We start from the raw sequence: 6,716 nt of genomic DNA on the forward strand, positions 1-6,716 counted from the left end.
TCTATTTTGCTTGCCTGGTATTTGAAAGCTCTTCTGTCTCACAACTCACAAGAAACTTTCTGGGTTTGTGATATACAGAGGTTGAATGAATATATATTTTAAAAGGAATTAGAAAAACAGCCCCCATCTGAATTTTTAATTTAGAAGCAACGCTTAACTTTAAAATATCTTTGACAAGCTGTTGTTGCTTTCCTATTTCCCTTCCATATCCCTCAGGCCTCCCTGTTTAGAGAAGCCAAAAAGAGAATGTATCCCTTCTCTGTTTGTCCAAAGGTTTTTGAGTCTCACTTCTAAATGAAACAATGCAACATTTCACTTTGATTTCCCCCACTGAAATTTCCTTGATTATATGGTTAGAGGTATAGAGTTAGGGATGTCTCTTTACCTTCTGGAACCCTAGTGCCCCATTATATTAACTGTCAGTATTTTGGGGGCATTGGGTTAATGGACTTACTTGCCTAGGTACAAGCAGGACTTTGGGACATATCTCCTTTGTGCTGTTTGGTAACACTTAACTCTACTTGTTGCAATCTTTCTTCTTAGGTCCTCACACAATTCCTTACAGAGCACTTATTAAAAAAAAAAAAAATCTTAAAAGAGTTGATCTGTTTCCTGATTATTTTGTGTAAGCTTCTAAACTTCAGCTGTGATTAATTTAGCACATTTAAATAATGTTGATGTGTTATTGTTTGGTATAAAGAATTTTTCTTCAACTCAGAGTATTAGTACTGTAGCATAAACCAAATACAGTCTAGAGGGTATTTTTAACATCCCTCCATTATAAAGACTGAAAAGGTGTGTGTCTGTGTGTGTGTTGAGTGCTTGTGTGTGTATGAGAGAAGGAAATATTAAAAATTAGTAAGAATGTGTGCAAGACATATTAGTATTCAGAGAATGAACTTGTATTTATTTTGTGCCATTTGTTTTCATTACGCAGAATAAAGTCAGGTGGTTTTAATCCTTAAAAGGGTAGTATTTGAAAAATGGCACTAAGAATGAAATCATGACCTATTTTTTTAATAGCTATGAAGATACTAATTATGGGTGAAGATTTCTTTTTTAAATCTGTCTTGATTGTAGGTGTCTGCGTCACATACCACTCTCGTAGATGTCTTGAATAATTCCCCTTCCCCTCAAAAGACAGGGTGTATTTATCTTTCTCTTCATTCACCCCACTTTAATGAACTGAAGTTAATTCCATAGCCTTTCCTCTGACTTTAGCAATGAGCTTTCACATACAGTGTATTTACAGCATCTATAGTTAGCACTTCCTCTCCTTTCTAGGAGAGGGGATAGACAATAACTAGAAATTTGTTAATGCCAGTTTGTTTTTTCTCGAAATAAATGGCTGGAGAGGTTTAGAATTTTGCTGTTTTCCTTAATCTGCTTTCCTAATCACAGAATCTTGCAAAAACTTTATAAAGGAAAAAAAAAGTGCTGCATTGTTTTTTCAAATAACAGTTTCTAGGGGAAATAATGGCAAACCTCAATTATGAGTGTTGTCCACAATACAAAATGTGTTTCTTCACAAAACATTACATAGCAGCAGTAGTTTTGTGCTTGGTGGTTAGGCTTGTTGCTAACCCAACTGGAGGCATCTAATGGTTTATTTTTTGCTGTAACCTTTTTTAAATATAAAAAAGCCATTTAGTGTGATATTTGTCATGTACCAAATGGCCACAGTCAAGGAAATTTGGAAGAGAACGTTGTTTGGTTTTAAACTCCTCTAAGGAGGAAGTCATCGTTTCAAGACTTTCTTCCTCCAGTTCTAGAAATAGATTAAAAGTCCATAGTTTCCAAGGATTATGAGTATAGTTATATCACTGGGCCATATCCTCAAATAACACATGATCCCTCTTGTATACCTATGCTAACTGTATACAACAGACTATAGTGGGACAAATACATATTATGATCAGGTTCATTAATGCTGCACCAGTTGTAGATTCTGATCAGGCAGTGTCTTTCAGTGGTCCTACCCATAATTTTACTGTTGAATTTTTAAAAGAAATTAGAATTTGCTCATCTTCCCCCCCCCACCCAGAGTGTTACTTGTTTAAGGGGAGGGGCCAGAGGATAAGACTAGGAGAAAAGCTGCTTTATGTTTGCAGAGATGCTTTAGGTTATTAGCTCTTAATAAGGATGTTATTTTCATTAACTGACAGAGCACCAGGATTCTTTTATAGTGAGAAAGTTGGGCTTCTGCTTCTAATTATCTTAAAATGTTTTTTAAAAAATATACATCAATCTGTTCAGATGTGTGAGAACAAGGACCACCATGGATTGGTTTAAAGAAGGATGAGTCAGTCATTGGCTTCATTCAAAAGCAAAATTTCACATCACTCAGAAGTTTACTGGGTTTTAATAAATTTCACATCATTCTGCTACTCAAGAAGGAGCTTACAAATAGAAGTTTTAAATTGTCTGCACAACAAAAACACCCAGTGAAGTATGAATGGTATGTTGCTTTTGCATTACTGGGAGAGTCAAATAGCAATTCCGGGCTAGAAATGTTATGAAACAGCCATCCTCACAAATGGGATTGTTGATTCGTACTTCCCTATAAAGTTTTGTTTATGTCCAGAGTTCTAAAGCCATTTTATAATACTGCAGTATCCCTTTTCTACAGCCTTATTAAAATAGCTGCAAACATTTATTTTCCAGTCCAGTTTCACTTTGATTGCATATTGAAATTTTATTCTAAAGACCAACAAGCCAACTTGAGGTAAATTATAGCTTTCCATATATCCTCTCCTCAGGTGCTAAACTAGGCTCCAAAAATGGATACTGCTTTAGTAATGTCTGCTTTATCCTTAAATATTACTTTTGCTAGGTGTAAAGATTTGGTGTTAACAAAAGTGGTTTTAATATGTAAATATGATGAATGCCTTTAGTTTGCCCCTGTTTGTCTATTAATCTGTTTCATTTATCCTCCATGGAGGAGGATCCTTTCATGATATTGAATACATTTCATTAGGTATTGTTGCATTTTAGGATGAAAATACAACTATTTTCTGTCTTGGAATAATCCTGCTGCTGCTATGAAAAACTGAAAAATCAAGAATGTGATGCACTTTTTACATGACTGTATACCATACCTTTATAGGTTGCTTTGGTACCTTTCCTGTAGCACAGCCACTAGCAAAAGTGATTGGATTTAAAAATTCCCTTTGGGAGGAGATCAGTACGAAAAGTTTTTTATGGTATTGGCCTGTGAAGGATATTAACTTAGGAAAATACAAATTCTGTTAGTATTACACATTTTGGCCTTAAAATGTCTTCTACTGCTGAAAATCTTTTAATTTTGCTTGTTATTCCCTCTGCCTCAAAAAGAGAAGTTGGGAACAATGGCTTAAAGGAAATAGTAATATTGGTTTGTTGCTGATCTTTTAGAAGGAAAGCAATTGTCTACTATATACTGGGGAGTTAGTTTTGTTTGTATACAAAGGAGAAGTAATATTGCCCCAAGCCAGTCCAATTTAGTTTAATCAAATCAATCAAAACCAACTATTCTGCTTCTCTAGTGTATTTTTACTTAGCAAAGATAAACTTACGCTACTTGACATGAGGAAAAATCATTTCTCAAGCACATACTTGAAGGAGATTGAACCCAATTATGATGGAGGAAAAACACCAAATGGGGTGGAGGAATATGAGAAAGATACGTGGTCCAAAGCTATCTGATTATATTTTGATGTTGCCAATATTGCAAAGCCAAAATTTTAATTTGCTTATTTAATATATTTGTTGGCCAGAGATCTATTTTTATATCAATGTGCCTTGCATGTATATTTAAAAAAAAAATAAAATTGGAAAGGCCATGTTACAATGCCTGAGATAGTTGATGGTTCTTAACCACCTCACTAATTTTTATGCAGTATGAGATGTTCATTCTATCGCCCAACTGGTGCTCTCTGTTTCAAGTTATAGATCTTGTCACAAACTGGAACTGTTTTATAAACTGGGAAGTGATTTAAGTTACTTTTTCAGTTGTTTCTTTTTCTTTTTTTGTTTAGTTCTTAGTCTGTTAGTGGCTGTTCTGTAGTGGGAAATAGTAAAAAGATTCTTCCCTTCCTTCCCCGCTCAGCACCTTCTTCAAGTAATGTGATGACACCACTTCTTGTGTGCTTTGAAAAAGTTTCAGCTTGCTGTTTCCTTTAGTGTTATAAAGTGTTATAAAAAGCATTGTTTGCAAAATCTAGGGAGATGAGAGTCCACTTTAATTTGGAATTCTATGTGAGCTATGATCCAAGTTATTAGCTCTTTGCAACTTCAAAATTTTTTATTGTTAAAGCACCTTGCTTAGGAAATTTTAAATATTTATGTCTGCAACAATTGTCTCAAAATAATGAACTGTGCAATTCTTGTCATTAAAAAAAGAAAAGATCTGAACTCTCCCTACTGTGGCTTGTTAGTTTCTCTGTATTTTCTGCCAGTGTAAATGTGAAAAGCTTTGCTTGCATTACGTTTTAGAAATGCATTTTGCACACTCGAATTTTGCCGAAGCTCCATGAAAAGGTTAGATCTAAGTAGATGAATAAAGCTATGCACATGTTTTGAAAATTTAATTTGTGTGTCATTACCAAAAGTGACCTATCCTTATTACTTTGCTGCTCTTAGCTTTACCATCTGTAGAAACGTGGCTCAAAGTTAGAGTTCTGGGCTAGTTCATCATTGGAACTAGAAGAGAGAAAAATTGGCACCTATTTTAATAACATAGTTTTAAAATGAGAGCTTGACTCGTGTCTGCTAAAGGGCTTTTTTTTTTTTTTGAAACAGGGCAGTTTTATCAGCTTTACAAACTGTTGGATACTCCAATGAAATTTTGGTTTACTTGATCAAATAGAAATGAAAAGTGGTTGAAACTGAAATGAAGGAAGGACCTTTGCCACATGGAGTTTTGTGACAATTTTATGTTTTAAAACCTGGTTTAAAGGTAGGATGAGCTTTTTACCTTTGCTTTAGCATAAATTTGGTTTACTGAATGATTGACTTGAGATTTAGAATCATTCAGTTGTTTAAAGATCAAAGCACAAGTTAAAGATAATGTGTATCTCTTTAAAACTGCCCAAGCTGATTAGAACAAGTTTAGAAATTGAGCTGATTTGATTTCATTGCTGCAGTCTGCATGTACTAAATAGCTTTACTTCACATGTTTGTGTACTTAAAGGATTGTGTAGATGTACTGGCCAGGTTTTGTCAAGTCATCTTTTAAAAGATTGTATTTTCTTCCAGACCTTTGTAGAAGAGGCTAATGTGTTTAAGTAGAGATAATACTAATGGTATTTTCCCCTTGCTCCTAGATATAAAAGAAATATTTCCGTTTTATGTTTTTCCTATGTATAGAAGAGGATTACCTTGTCTATCATCAAGTGTGCTCTTAATGTATGTTGACTGAAAACACAGCAAGCCCGCCCTTCTGTGTCTTCCTTGGAAGTGACAGTTAAAAACGAAGTCTACTAGTCAGAATGCAAAAGGTGGCCTGTAATGCATGGCCTTAAAAGGCATGAATGCAGGAGCATACCATCATCTTTGATGGTTATGGCGGCTCCTCAGCATCTGTCAGTAGTTCACATGTTCAGTCTTGGAATGTATTGGAGGAGCGAAGTAATTTCTGTGTCTTGTGTGCATTAGCACTTAGGAGCTGTTACCTCTTAATCTGGAAGAAAGGACAATTAGTGGGCTGCGATTATGTGGGAGGATTTTTTTCCTTCTGTCTCCCAATTTAAAAAATGTTCTTTCAGTGTTTGTTTTGCCCAGTCAAAAAGATAGGCCTTTTCTAGATAATAAGAACAGTGGCCAGAGATTTCCTCTTTTGCTAAATGCTTAGGTATTTGCCATAGCTGTTTTTGATGTCATGGATTCTGAGGAAGTGTCAGTTATGTGATCTTCCTTTATTGATGTCTTACTTCATGTTCAGTGTTTTAAAAATATAAATTACAAGCACTCTACATCCATACCCAGATTGACTTATTTTATCAGAAAAAAAAAAAAAAACAACTTGAGAAATTTGTAGATCAAATTAAGAGACAATAAGTGTACATTGTTGAATAAAAAAAATTTTAAAGTTTCCAAGGTGTTTGTGTTATCATCTTTTGTGTGCTTTGATTCAAAAAAAATCTACTGAGCACTAAGGTAAGATTGTGACATTGGTAATATTTTTCAAATGGGTCAAATGTACAAATAAATAATTTAAGCCTTAAATATAGCATGGTCATAAGTCATAGATTTTCTTTTCCTAATCAGGTTATTAAGGTGCTTAGAATTGGCATATGTATGGAAAAATCACCTGTGTGAGAATAGCTGTGCTGTGTTTTGTCATGACACCGAACCTTATGTTCTTACAGTTGAAATAAGCTGAAATTGAGCTAAACAATATGACAATTTGAGAAGCTTCTTAAGTTTGTTTAGCAATGATCTGTCACAGGTGAAAAAAAAGCAGTGCTAACATCAGTGTTGGAATGGAGGTAAGGAGAAGAAGAAAGAAAAGATGCAAAAACAGTTACCAAAAGTGTGTCTGTCACTATATAGACTGATAGATTTGGGTTATATACTTTAATGTTCTTTGAAATAGAGGATCATTGTCCTTGGTCTGGTAAGTGACTTACTTGCAAGGACACCAAAGGGAACTTGGGTTTTATGGAAGCTTGTCTTTAAAGACTCTTGGCCATGTAAATGTGATTTCTATAAAGCATTCAGTCTACAAAGTTGTTGGG

This window comes from Cervus canadensis, chromosome 1 (genome assembly GCF_019320065.1).
Source record: "Cervus canadensis isolate Bull #8, Minnesota chromosome 1, ASM1932006v1, whole genome shotgun sequence".
In the NCBI taxonomy this organism is placed as follows: Eukaryota; Metazoa; Chordata; class Mammalia; order Artiodactyla; family Cervidae; genus Cervus; species Cervus canadensis.